Below are 13948 nucleotides of genomic sequence, written 5' to 3'. Positions count from 1 at the left end.
GTAGCTGGATGGACACCAGTGCTGGGCTGGGAGAGGTGTGGGTCACCCCCTTCCCACATCAGTGTGGACTTTGCTGCGCTCCAGCTGAGACCCCTCTAGAAGGGCTGGATTAGCAAGCCTGGACATCTGGAGCAGTGCTTGCTGAGGCAGAACTATTACAGAGGGACCACGGAGCAGACACTGGGAGGTGTTCTTGCTGAGACAGACAGGGGATATGGACAATAAAGAAGAGTTTCACACTTAACTTTCCTTGTCCAATCAATTAGGTAATGACAGAGTTATCCCACACGTCCGCCTAAGGAGGTCTCTCCTCCTCCTGAATAGAGATAATTTTAAAAGCAGACCGATGAACTCACACCAATCATTGTCCTGAAGTTGGGAAAGCTGGGGAGAAACACAGTGAAACAGGGAGAATCGGATCAAAAGGCAGGAAAAGATGCTTAATACTACCAAACCCTGCATGCATTTGAGGCTGAACATACATACTGCCTTAAAGCTGAACTATATGGTTGCCCATATGGAGATGTGTGCAGCTGGGCTAAGTCATTGCTAAACCAACTAAATTAAGATATTAATCCATAATATCCGAGTCTCCTTCTCCAGTTCTCTTCCCTGCTTTGCAAAGAGAGATGCTGTACCCGAAGCAGCGCAGTTTCTAGAAGCAAGTTTCACACAGCATCCCCCTCCCCTGGCTTTCTCGCCATGGCTCTTATTTTCCTTTCCAGCATCAGCATCTAAACATCTGGGTCGTGGTGGAGCTCAGAGCTGGAAGCGACACAATATAGTGAGAAAGGATGTTTTTGTGCTATTTCCAACCGTCCCAGAACAGAGAACTTCAGAAACCCCTTCACAAAGGCTGCTTTCTTCCTCGGGGCTACTCTGAAAAGATGGGTCGAATCCTCAGTTATCTGCCTGGACCAGGCTTGTACAAGACAGAGACGATCAAACAGGAGGGGGAAGGGGATGATGAAAACACAGCCAAGTGTGGGTTTTTGTTTGTTTCTTTTAGCTTCTTTTGGTTAAAACTGCAGTTCTGGAGCACCTCCAGGCTCCTCTGTGCTTGGGGAGGATGCGGAATCTCAATGATTTACTGAAGATCCCCACTGATATTTCAATTTGTTGTTTTATTTTTTTTTTCCCCACACTAAAATTCCAGTTTCTTGGTGAAATGTTGAAATTTTGGGGGCTTTTTGGGAGCTTTTTTTGGCCTTTTAAAGAAGCTTCACTCCTCAGCACGCCCCAGACTCAGCTGGCCATTGATGCTGGTTGGAAGAACCAGGCCCTCTGAGCATCCCTCACTGGCAGCCAAAAGCCCTGGATGGGCTTGACAGGCACCAAAGCTGGGTTGGGAATGGGGACAAGGAATTGTGCCAGTTTCCCTCCTCCATCCAGAAAGGTGGTGAAAGACACTAAGAGACCTGGAGTCTCCTTAAACTCTGCACCCAGTGGTGAGGGTGATGCTCAGCTCAATCCCCCTTCTCCTACCCGTTTGGGTGCTCCAGAGGACGCTGCACCTGCGGGACAGACCCAATACCAACACCAAAGTGATGCGAGTCCTGCTCCCTCCTCCGGAGCCCTCTGGGACAAGAGGTTATTCCAGCTCCTCGGCATGAGCTCAGTGTTGAGCCTGTTTGGAGGGGGCTGCCAGTGGGAGCAGCGCTGCCAAGCCCGATGCAATGCGGTTGTTTCGGGAGGTGGAGTCTGTCTGCGGAGCGCTGGCCTGCGCGATGCGTTGGCTGGTGCTCAACTATGTCCCTGTGATGCTGACCGAAGGAAGCCCCATGTTTCACCTCCTTCCACACATCCCCAAGGCTAATCCCCAGCTGCCCGGGGGCAAACCTCCATTTTCCAGCTAGTCTCCAATTGAGGAACCGGATCCTCTTTGCCTGCCCCCAAGCCTGCCAGCAAACACTTGTGCACAGCAGCTTGTCCCCCACAGGGAAAGCTCCTGGCCCCATTCTTGCTCCTGCACACAAGAGCCCATGTACAGTTGATTACCAAAGTCCTGCCCTGCCTTCCTTCTCCTCTGCGTGCCCTCACAACCTTGGCAGGGTTCCTAAGGGCATCCCCCTGCTACTTCTCCCACCTCACTCCCTTTAAGGATACAACCCCCTGTCAGGAATGCTTGGAAACACCAGGGTTTATTGCCATACAAAGCTGCATCCCACAGCTGCTTAAAGCATCACCCAAACAGCATGAGCAGCTCTAAGGAGAAATGGACAACATGGATAAAGCCAGCCCTGTTCAGAGCATCCTCACAGTGGTACCCACGTGTGCAATGCTGGCCAAGCATCCCCATTGCATCCCAACCCCTGCCATGGTCATGGGATCCCTGGCGTATCCCTGGTGCAGCAGAGCCCAGAGAGCCTGAGCAGTGTGGTTTCGTCCCCATTCGGCAGAAGACACACACACCTCCCTGCTCTGGCAATGGTACCAGGTACCAAACGGAGCAGAGATGGGAAGAACCCAGCCCTGTGTTTGCCTCAGCCCACAGAGCTGCCAATTCCCAGGTACTGGAAAACCAGGCGACATCACTTTTGCAGCACATCCCTTGTTGCAGGCAGCCCAAGAGTCAGAAGAACATATTTTGTCATGTACATAATCTCCAAGTAAAAAACCCCTCATCTTCTGGATTCCCAGACAGTACACTCAGCATCCTCATGCTACTGATGTAATCCTGGAGGAAGGTCCCTAGGGCCCAGCCTTGCTAAGCTGAATCTGCACTGAGCCTTCACTGGTGCACGGAGGTGGACCAGTCTCCCCGCAGCCCCTCAGCACTGGGATATCCCAGGCATGTTTTATGGAGCTGTTTATACACTTGCTGAGTGTCTAACTCCACTCTGCACCCACGGGGAACATTAATAGCTCAGTAAAGTTCTTTGCTAATACTATTCTTGCAGTCCTTCGTGTTCAGCTGCAATAAGAATTAGCTGGGAATAAAACTGACATAATAACAAAGAGGAATAAACCCAACACAGCACATCCCTTGGGACGTCCATAAGCAGGTACCCACCTCCAACCCCAAAGACTTTACCAATAACTAAAAGCAGCAGCAAAGCAACCCCTGAGCTGAGGTACCACAAGTGGAACGCAGGAGCAGTCGGTGGCGTGACGCCAGGGTGAATATTTGACCCAAATTGCTTCAACTCCAGCTGGTTGCAGTGATTCACTGCATCCAGCCCCATCGCTGGCCTGGCTGGGCTCTCTGTTTGGGACCTGTCTCCAGAGAGACCGAAGGTTTCTTTGTTTTGTTTGTATGAACGCCTTGGTTATTCAGGGAAGCGTGACACCATTGTGGGAACACTGGCTGGCTGCTCCTGCAGGAGACCTATGTGGTGGATCCATATTTGGACCGGGCTTCTTGGCTCCTCGGGGACCTCTCCTGCTCTTGCTTGACCTCAGGAGCATCATCTTGTCTTTGTGTGACTCCATAGCTCTGTCCTGCTCCTCAGCTTCCCTGGCATAAGGAGGGCTACGGCCAAGAGATGTGGTGCATGGGGTGGGTAGGTGAAGGAGGATGTAAGGACTTGGATGGATCCCAACCATCCCTCTAGCCCAGCCTCTGGTACTCAGTGGATGGATACTACTGGAGCACCAGGAGGGAACAGACATGGTCAGAGATACCCAAAGCTGAAGAAGACCTCTCTTGTGTTTAATAGCCCTTGGTGCTTGCTCTCCCTTGAATTCCCTGTATCCACCTTGAAGGAAGTGGGTGCACAGAGTGGGGCACCTGCGCTACCCATGGACTAGGGACACAGAAGGGCCTCTACACCCAAAAAAAGCATGCACCCTAAGGCAGGTTAGCCCCATATGGATTCAGGCAAATGAGAAGCACTGGGAATGCTCCCCAAAACCTTGTCCCTCCGCTGCATGGTGCCTCCTGCCACCCTGCCCGGTCATGCTGCCTTTAAAACACTTGGGAATCTTAAATAGAGCCAGGCCCTCGGCTGCAACGTTCCCTCTGTGCTAAAGAGAAACACACCCCAAATACTTAAAATACAAAAATCCCAACCTGGGATCAATTCTTTTCCTTTTTGAGCCAATTTGTGGGAAGAAAAATCCCCCCGACTTTAGGAGCTGGTGGAGGAAGGGGATGAAAACAATTAGATACCATCTGAGCGGCTGTTTCGTGCCCTTCCAGGCTGAAATTGGCTCCTTTCTCCCAGTGAACTTCCCATAATGTGGAATACTGCCTTCAAGGGGTTTGGAAATACCAAACACAAGTATATCCAGAGCTGCTGGAGCTTTCCGTGTCCGTAACATCCTTCCTGGACTGTGGGGTTCCTGCTCCATGAAATGACCTTAGTGACAGATTTATGACAGGACCATCTGCAGTCCCTCCAGGGGGAAGAGGCAGACCAAGTCATTCTTGCTCCTTTCCCTTCTAAGCACGTTTTCCAACAGAAAAACACCAGTTTTCCTCAAAATGGGAATGTCTTCCTTTCACTTTGCCATTCAAACCACCTAAAAATACACATTTCCTTTCCATGGCCAACAAAACCAGAAGCCACCCCAGCATCACCAATGCCAATCATGGTGCCAAAGCCTTATCCACCCTGTGGACTCCTGCTTTGAAGCTGTTTGGGCTTTGCCATGACCATGGGCATCAGCATTACATCCCAAAAGGTAGGGATGGAGGGAAACCCAAATGCTCACCCCATCCAAGCATGATCAGAGCAAGCTTTTAGGACTTTAAGACTCCTTTTTGGGGGCTTCTTTGGCTGTGGATTGAGCAGAGACGCTGATGGGGAGATAGAGGGGGAGCCTCAGCATTCAGCCCAGCCTGAGTCCAACACCACCTCATTTTGGGAGGGGGGTCACGCACAACCCAGGTCCCCTTCCAGCCACTGGGGCAGCAGATGGCAAATTGGGGTGAAAAAATGCTGGAAAGGCAAAGGCAGGAGCCCGCTGCACTGCTGCCTGTCCCTTTGCATTCAGTTCTTGGTCAGCTAAATTGTTATTGAATAAGGCAAGCTGCGTCAAAAATGTGCTTTAATGAAGTGCAGCAGGGGCTCTGGCATCGTTTCCCAAGCTCCACGAAGGTTTTAATCCCCCGGCTCTCCAAGCCACTGCGCGACGTATGCTTTAAAGAGGAGATTTCTTGCTCCCTGGTATTTCATGCATGTCATATTTTAAAGACATGCTGCCAGTTTAGTTTAGGCCCAAAACGCTGGTGTCATTTAGGGGGGGGTGTGTGGAGAAAGGGGGGAGATACTTCACCACAGGGATTAAAAATAATCCCAGTGCCACACAGAGCACAGTCCAAGTCCCCCCATGTCCCCACCGAGAAGCCTAAAGGTGTCCAAAAGGATTTGGGAAGGTCTGAAAATGGCAGGAGGGCGATGGGCATCCTCTACACCCAGCCTCGCATCGCATTCCACGGAGGATAATCCCAAGGGATTCTCCAGGCACCAAGAACGGACTTTGCTAATTAGTCCTGGCTTATCTCAAGCAAACTTTCTGCTCTGTTTGCTTAAGATGGGCCTGCAGTGAGTAATATCTGGAGCAGGGAGGAAAAAGCCCTGCTGGCATCTCTCTTCTTGCCTGGGAGAGCCTCGCTCGGGGAGATATTAAAGGCTTTTGTTTCCAGGAGCTGTCAAACCCCTCACCTTTCACAAGCACTAAAACGGCCAAGGGAACAAATCTATGTGAGTGGAATAATAATGTTTAAGTCGTAAATTGGAGCCTGTAAATCAAGGAGTGACGGGGCGGGCGGTGTAATGTCTCCTGAGTTAACATTCGAGGTTTGCTTTCACCTGAGGAAAAGGGGAAAAACAGCCAAGTCCCTGCCCTCCCACTCCAGAGATTGCTATAAATCACCTTAATGTTACACTTTTGCTCTTAAATAGACCAAAAGCATGAGCGTGGGGAACAGACAGTGGAACTGGGTGATTTAAAAAGTACAGTGCTGGGAAGAAAGCTTTAACCCCCCCCAAACAGACCCAAACCGTTCCCTCTCTGCTTTGAAAGCCCAGGGTAAATCCTGCACTCCAAGAAACACACCCCCACGGACCAAACCTTGGTCCTGCCGTGGTGCTGAGCTCGGTGAGGGCATGGGGACAGTTTGGGTGCTGCTGGCAAACCATGGAACAGGCCTGTCTGTCTCCATGGGTTTGAATTTCAGAACCCAAACTGGGGGATTCAATGCACCCCAACTGGAAGCAACAGAAGAGGAACCCACCCCAATCACCTCACACAGGGGACATTTGCAGACCTGGGGTTGTCACTCACCTGCTAATGCAGTCCCACCACTGCAGCTCACCTCCGGGGAGGGCAGTGGTGGGAAGGAGGGAACATGAGTGGAAAAGCACTGTGCAGTTGGGCATTGGGCTGTGTCCACATCCAGATTCTGCTCTCCCAGAGCTGAAAATATTGTTGGTTATTTTTCTCTGGGAATCCCAATTTTATCTGTTTTGGGTAAGGAGAATAAAACTCAGCAAATCTGAACAGAGTGTCCCAAACACTGAAGATGCTTTCACCCTCACCTCCTCCCTCCTCCACCACCGCTGCACCCGGTCCATCCAAGAGCAGATCCCCGCTGCTCCCACCCAGGGACAGCAGGCACCAGCTCATGGGGCTCCAACCCCAGCACCCAAAGGGGTCTTTGCCACCCCTGGGGCTGTCCCAGGACAGCACTGAGGAGTGAGAAGCTGGTGTGGAAGATGCTGAATGGAGACACTGGGCTGGGGAGGCTGCGGCTGCATGGCCAGCGGAGCATGGGGAGGAGGAGGAGGAGGAGGAGGAAGGCATTGGCATGCAGAGCACAAGTGCATGTGGGGCACTCTCCTCTGCCTAATCCAGTGGGTTCAAAGCAGCCTGGGCACAGCTGCAGTGTCTGAGCCCCAACAGGTGACAGCTCAGCTGTCCCCTCCCCATGGGGCTCTTATCTCTGGAAGGGGCTGGCCTGGGGGCCGGCTCCATCCTGCCCTCAGAAGCATCCTGCAGCTTCCGACGGCTCCCTCTCCTCTGAGCCCATCGCGGTGGGATGGGGCACGGCTGAGGGGAGGCTCTGGTTGTGCAGAGTCCTCTTAAAAGGGGCTCGGACTTGCTGGGAAAGGCAGGAGCGAGCTGTTCTGCAGGGTGCTGGTTCTGTGGAGCTGGCACTGACACCCTGAGAACAGCACACGGGGTGTCTGCCCTGTGCTGACACCCGGTCCCTGCCTGGAACCATGGAATCAACCAGGCTGGGAAAGCCCTTTGAGCTCATCAAGTCCAACCTTTACCCCAGCACTGCCAATGCCACCACTAACCCATGGCACTGAGGCCTCGTCTACTCAGTGTGTGAACACTTGCAGGGAGTGACTCCAGCACTGCCCTGGGCAGCCTGGATCATGGTCCCCTCCAGCCCCTGGTCCTCTGCTGATGGAGCTGGGAATAGGCTGGATCCCACCTCCAGCCCTGAGTGAATTCCAGTGTAAGGGCTACAGGGCAGCAGGGAAATATTTTATGCCATCACTCTGAAAACCCCTTTGCAAACTGCATCCTTCCACGCAACTGCCCTCGCTCCCAGTGCATCCAGCAGCAGGACCAGGAGAGGCAAATCCAGCCAAGCCTCTGTGCATCCACTGAAGCTGGAGGGATTTCTGTTTCTCCTCCCAACTGTCTGGTTCCTCCCTGGAGGCTGCACCAGCTGAAGAGACCATCTGCCACCATTGGGGTCAAAACACAGCAATGAGCAGGGGAGCGTGGCGGAACACTTGTGCCTGCCCTGGCCAGAATCACAGAGCCACAAAATGACTGGGGTTGGGAGGGACCAAAAAGCTCATCCCCCTGCCAGGGGCAGGGAAATCTTCCACTAGAACAGGTTGCTTCAAGCCCTGTCCAACCTGGCCTTGAACACTGCCAGGGATGGGGCATCCCTCTCCCCCAGGGATGCACCCACATCCCCAGCAGCCAGTGGTCACTGCAGGGCTCAGGTTGGGACAGTGGCACAAGCAGAGAGAGCCTGGGTCCACTCCTTCATCCCGCAGTGATCCCATCCCCACTGTGAAGAGATGCCCCAATTCCCCTCATTTATATATGAAAATAACAAAGTGTGACCTGAAATATTTCCCCAGCAGCTGCAGCGGGGCACAAAGGGTCACATAAACACCTCACTCACCTCCATGCACCCAAGAAACACCCATTAACATCCTCAACAGTGCAGGTGTGGGGGGGCAGATCCATGTACCCCCATCCCAATTAGCTGCTGCATTGCCAGCTACCCACTCGAGTCCCCTTAAGCCAACTCAAGCTGCTATTGTCTGAGCAGCACCATTATCCAGGCAGCCTCCAGACCCCCTTCCCCACTGCTCATTTCTCCTTATCTGCATAGTTTATTGAAAATTAAAATCTCTTTGCTTTTTTCCCAGGGCTCGGTCGGGAACGATCTCTTCTCTTGGCCCTACTTGACTCCAATTAGTTGGGATAACAAAGCTGCCGCTGTTGGAGGATTATTGACAAATGCTCAATGCAAAAAAGAATGGCAAGAGAAGGGTCTATTAAAATGACAACTTTCTAAGCCTGGAAACAAAACCTCCTGGTGATTTATAGTGCTGGGGAGGGACAGAAAATACCAATTCTTAGGTTTTTGATGGCATTTCAATTGATCGGTCCCCTCCTGCCATGACTTTGTGTCTTGCTTCTCTTCATTAACCAATGTGTCACCATCAGCATCCTGCAACGCCGCAGCATCCTCTCCCCTCCCAGGACCACAGGGACATCACCACCAGCCATGGCTCCAGGACAGGAGCCTAGGGATACTGGAAGCATGGAAATAGATCCCATAACAGAGAGGCAGCCCCATCCCTGCCCGTTTCCCAGGCCTCGGGCTCGCTGACACCGTTCCCATGGGCGCCCGTCGGCGCTGGCGTTGGGCTCCTGCCCCTAAAAACCTGCTCGATGCAGCTGCAACTATGGCACAAAAGGACTGAGGAGCATTGAGAGCAGCACAACTCCCTCACTGATAACTCCTTAATGGCGTTTCATATTTTTTCCCTGGCATTTTTTTTCTTTGTAGATAAAAGAATGTGTGTGTGTGTGTGTGTGTGTGTGTGTGTGTGTGTGTAAAAATGAAGGATACTTGATAAAGGGCAGTGAGTGTTATCCCTAAGAAAAAAATAAACGAAATAAATAGGAACCTCACAGAGCTTTTTCTCTTCCCTAGGTGGCTGGGGCAGCTGGCTCTTTAAATATTAATCAGGGCCTCATTGAGATGCAAATATAGGGAGAGGGAATAATGCTCCCGCAGCTGCGCAGCCCCGGCCTCCTCTCCACCATGAATGGGAATATCTGAGGACACAGGTGCAGGGAGCCGACCGCGAGCAGGATCCTGCTTAATAAGGTAATTTGTGAGCGATGCTCTATAGAGACGAACCGGAGCAATCTTTTACCACTTGACAGTATCTGACCACTAAACAAGGTGTTAATCTTCTAATGGTGGTGTTGACTGTTCCCTAGCACAGCGTTCCTGGCCTTTTGCCCTGACACTTGGCCAGTTAAAATCAACTTCACTGACGGGTCGGACGTGCGCCAACCGATCGGCGATAAATTATTTATTGTTCTATTTCCCAGCATAACAAGTAAACAGGAAAGACGGGGCATCCCGCAGGGAAAAACAGCTTGGATGCACATCGCTGGACCGAGTCGTGTTGCTCCACATGGGCACCCCCATCCCCTGTTTCCCCCCCCGAGGCTGTGCTGTGCTCCCCTGGCTCTCACCTCTTTCTGCCGCGAAGGTGACTGCATCCCAGCTTGCAGGAGCAAAGCTGTGTCCGGTGATGGGTCTGGTGCTGGCATCTGTGCACAGGGTCCTGCAGATAGGGTTCTGGGGTGGTCACCTCCTGTTCCTCATCAGCTCCTGGTGCCCACTCTCTTCTTGGTGAACTGGGAGGGCAAGAAGAGAGACTAGAGCCATAAGAGCCTGTTATGGGCATCACTGTCTGTGATAACGGGGAAGCCGGAGCAGGATGTGGGTGGCAAACATGAGCTCCCCATCACTGTGTCCTCGCTCCAAGGCCATCCATGACGGGGACCTTCAGCTGCTGCAGGAGAGACAACGGGGAAAGTGGGTCAGAGCCTTCAGCAGCATTTCACATAACCAGAGCCAGCACAGTCAGAGGCCCGTAAGTACCGCTAGGGCTGAACTCACATATTTTGCTCTCTTCTGCAATTTCTTATTAGCATAGGTGGGTCTACAGGCCAGGGAACGATGGGAAGGAAAGGCCTCCATGAGGGCACCAGAAAGGCACCCTCCATCACCACCCAACATAACCCAATGTGCTGCATTGCTGATTTAAACACTCATCCCCCGTTGCCATGCTTCTTGAGAAGGGATGCCCTTGCCATATCCCATTCCCAGCTCTTGGGGCAGAGCTGGCCCTGGGGCATGGTTTGTTCTTCCCTCTAACAGGCGTATTGGGGCTGCCCCATCCACACCGGATACAAGGAACGCATCCCATCCTTCTGTAACAGCAAGAGGAAAACAGCTTCGAGGTTGTGGATACAACACCCGCTGTGGCAGAGTATATTTAAGGTTTGCCTCCTGTGGTTGCCATCCTCCCTTTTCCCTGCCAAGCTTCCTTGCCCGGGCTCCTGGTGATGAATGACCTCGTCCGGGTACCGCCGGTACCAGGCGCGCGCAGCTGCGAGGCTGTTTCCCGGGGCGGGCGCTGCAGATGGCTGCTCCATCACAGCTGCCCGCTCCCTGCTCACAAAGGGATGGGAAACACAATTAATTAGAGAGCAGAAGGGAGCGGGAAGGGATGCTGGGATGTCACAAGGAGCCGACCCGGAGCTCGCCCTGTGACCGGCACATCCAGCCTTGATGCGGTGGGCTCTGGCTTTGGGAAGATGCAAAGGGGTCTCGGGGCAAGGGTTTCTGTGTGGTGCTGTGATTCCCAAATTCCCGGAGACAGGGAGAAGCGCAACTTCTCATCCTTGTCTTCTGACCCAACTTCTGACTCTTCTGATGTTAGATTCTGGCCTCTGGGTTCTGCTCAAGGGGCAAAGCTCAGCTGCGCTGTGTTCCCTTGCAGGCAGGGCTGGATGTGGCTGCTACAGCCTTTTATGCATGTGAGCGCTACAACCACTGTAGGTACAGGCAGCATCTCCACACTGTCTGGCAACAGGCAAGATCATCTCAGAGACTGGAATCATGTAAATTCAGTCACCTTTGCATTTGTTGACAGTTCAGCAAAACCTTCTTAGCATGGGTAAAAGTTACTTTATTCCAGGAGAGAAAACCAGTTCTACTTAGCCTTACAGACTGGCCTTTTGTTTCCAAAGTATATTTATTTGCCTTATTATCTCAGCACTCTCAATATTATTAACAATAAATCACAATTAATTATTGTTATTTTTTATACAAGGAATTTGCCTCTTTCAACACTTCACTGGGAACAAACTGGATCTACAACCTAGAGTGCAGAGATGCCACTTCCCCACTTAGAACCCACTGTCCTTCACTTCAGGGCTCTCAGATTTGGTGTAGGAGACAAAGATTAATTTGCCAATACAATGCACCCTGCCAGGGCAGCACCCCAGGGGTTGCTTGTGCTGCACTGGGAGGTTTAAGACCCCCAGTGCAAGAGCCATCGTGTCCTACACTGCTGCCAGAGCTCGCCACATGGACCCATCTCCCATCCCTCCCATTTGTTACCACTGTCTTAAAAGCAACTCTTATCCAAGCTGACAAGCTGCAGAGACACATCATGGGCCTCAGCTCAAACAATCCCAAAAGGGCCAAACCCCATGGACCCGGAGCCACTCTGGGAGGATAGAGTTTGCTCCTGTGGGCTGGAGGAGGATGTGGCTGTGTCAGCACCAAGCACCACGCAGCCGCCAGCTGCTGCTGAGGTGTCTTTTACCCTGGACCTTGTTAATGAACTGAAGCTTAGGAGAGAGTGTGTGGCTGGGCTAGACACAGAATCAACCAGGATTAGCAGCACAGAGCCCCTGAGCGAGGACTGGGCTCTATCCCTACACTTGAAACTCAACTCCTCGCCACAGCCGCCTGGAGCGATCCCTCCCTTCCCGACGCTCCAGCCATCCATCACTAGCTGGGAAAATTACCTTATACAAGAGCTTTTACACCAATGAGACAGCTAGCCCTTGGGCTTCTGTTTTTCATTCCATTTTTCCATGGAAAAACAGAGGTCAGGCAATGCCTCAGCCGTGCTGCATCTCTGCCCAGCCTGCCTGTATCAGGGAGCAAACACTAGGATAAACTCTCCAACATTCCTCAAAACAACCCACACAAGGCAATCTGCCCTGCAGCACAGCACGGCCTGGTGGTAGATCACCTGTGAGAAGGGAAAACAAAGACATCTAAGAGGAAAACCAAATTCCCTGCCTCAGCCAGCCATGGATGTACATGGGGAGCTGCAAGGCGAGGGCATGGAGTAATAAACAGCTCCTTCCCAGCTGAGAGGCGCTGCCAGCCAGCAGTGATGCACTTTGTGCGTGTGCTCTATATGCACACCATAAAAATAATGCTTTGTGAAGGATATGGAAGCATCCAGGCAGGGCCAGGCAGCTGGGAATCTGTCAGGAGGAAGTGCAGGCAGTGGGATCCGGCCAGAAGAATTGCTCCAGCTTCTTGTGGGGTGGAAATAAAAGTCCAATTGAAAGCACCCTGCTTCCCCTGCAGAAATAGGTCCAGGCACAAATCATAGAATAAGGGAATGGTTTGTGTTGGAAGGGACCTTAAAGCTCCTCCAGCTCCAACCCCTGCCACGGGCAGGGACACCTTCCACTAGAGCAGCTTGCTCCAAGCCCCTGTGTCCAACCTGGCCTTGAACACTGCCAGGGATGGGGCAGCCACAGCTTCTCTGGGCACCCTGTGCCAGTGCCTCAGCACCCTCACAGTAAAGGATGTCTTTGTAATATCCAATCTCAGTCTCCCCTCTGTCAGTTTAAAGCCCTTTGCCCTTGTCCTGTTCCTACAGGCCCTTGTCAAAAGCCCCTCTCCAGGTTTCTTTTAGCCCCTTTAGGTATTGGAAGACTTCTAAAGGAAACAATCCAATCCATGCTTTTTTCCCCTTATAAAACCAAACATTTCATCTTAACATGAGAGGGGGAAGAAAAGCCATAATTCATTTGAACTTTCCTCCCTGAAAAACAATCTGGAGAATGCCCCATTCTGCAGAAACACACAGGTAAAACCAGAGTGACCCATCCTGCTGCTCATCCCCTGCGTTTCCAGAGCACATCCCCATAGCATCTGCAGTGCTGGGTGGCATGCTCCAGTCGTTCCTTCCCAAAGAGCCATCCTGCAGTGGGTATTCCCTACTTTGGGCCCAACATGAGGTAAGGCTTTGCACTAGACTAACACTTAATAAATGTTCACATGAATTAGCTGAAGGTGACATTGCACAGCCCAATTCCTGACCGCGAGCTGCCAGCCCAGGCCGGGGCCGGTGCTGCAGATGTGTGTTCCTGGAAAATGGAAGGCCATATGGTAAATATGGGGAAAAAAACTCTAATATATATATATATATATATACATACATACACATATATTTATATATCCCTAAATGCTTTTTCACCTGATCAGATTTTACTTGGTTAATCAAAGGTTGCGTGACAAGCTGAATACCCAGGAGCTGATGCTCGGTCCCATCCCTCTCCCCCCTCCTGCGAGCATCACTCCTTACCCTGGACATGTGCACTGGAATGGGACAAGCTGTGGGACAGAGCTCCACCAAAAAACCAACCAAGCTGCCCTGGCCACTTTTACAAGGATAAAATGATGCTCCTCAATGTAAGGATCACAAAATACCTATCCAGCTCTAAAGTGTGTTCGACAGCCAAACACTGGGATTTCCTCTTCTATAAACCTGGAAAAGGATCCAGCCCGACTCTGTAACGAGCAATTATTCCTTTCCAAAGTAAAATGAAATGAGAACCATTCCCATAATCACCCACTGGATTTTATCAGCATGTTTGGGTTACGCTTTCTGCCCCTTTG

General features: G+C 51.7%; 1 long non-coding RNA gene across 1 annotated transcript in view; it reads right to left on the bottom strand.

Moving 5' to 3' along the window:
* The window catches only part of LOC134163850 (uncharacterized), a 31951-nt gene that overhangs the window by 16768 nt on the left and 1235 nt on the right, over positions 1-13948 (bottom strand). Inside the window, exon 2 of the long non-coding RNA XR_009964870.1 lies at positions 9700-10022. This is a non-coding gene — a long non-coding RNA (uncharacterized LOC134163850). The remainder of the gene's footprint in view (positions 1-9699; positions 10023-13948) is intronic.

This window comes from Pezoporus occidentalis, unplaced genomic scaffold (assembly GCF_034315485.1).
Source record: "Pezoporus occidentalis ecotype Australia unplaced genomic scaffold, CSIRO_AGI_Poc_V1 ctg208, whole genome shotgun sequence".
In the NCBI taxonomy this organism is placed as follows: Eukaryota; Metazoa; Chordata; class Aves; order Psittaciformes; family Psittacidae; genus Pezoporus; species Pezoporus occidentalis.
Note: the sequence above shows the minus strand (reverse complement) of the source record. Positions and strands in the feature narration are given on the sequence as shown.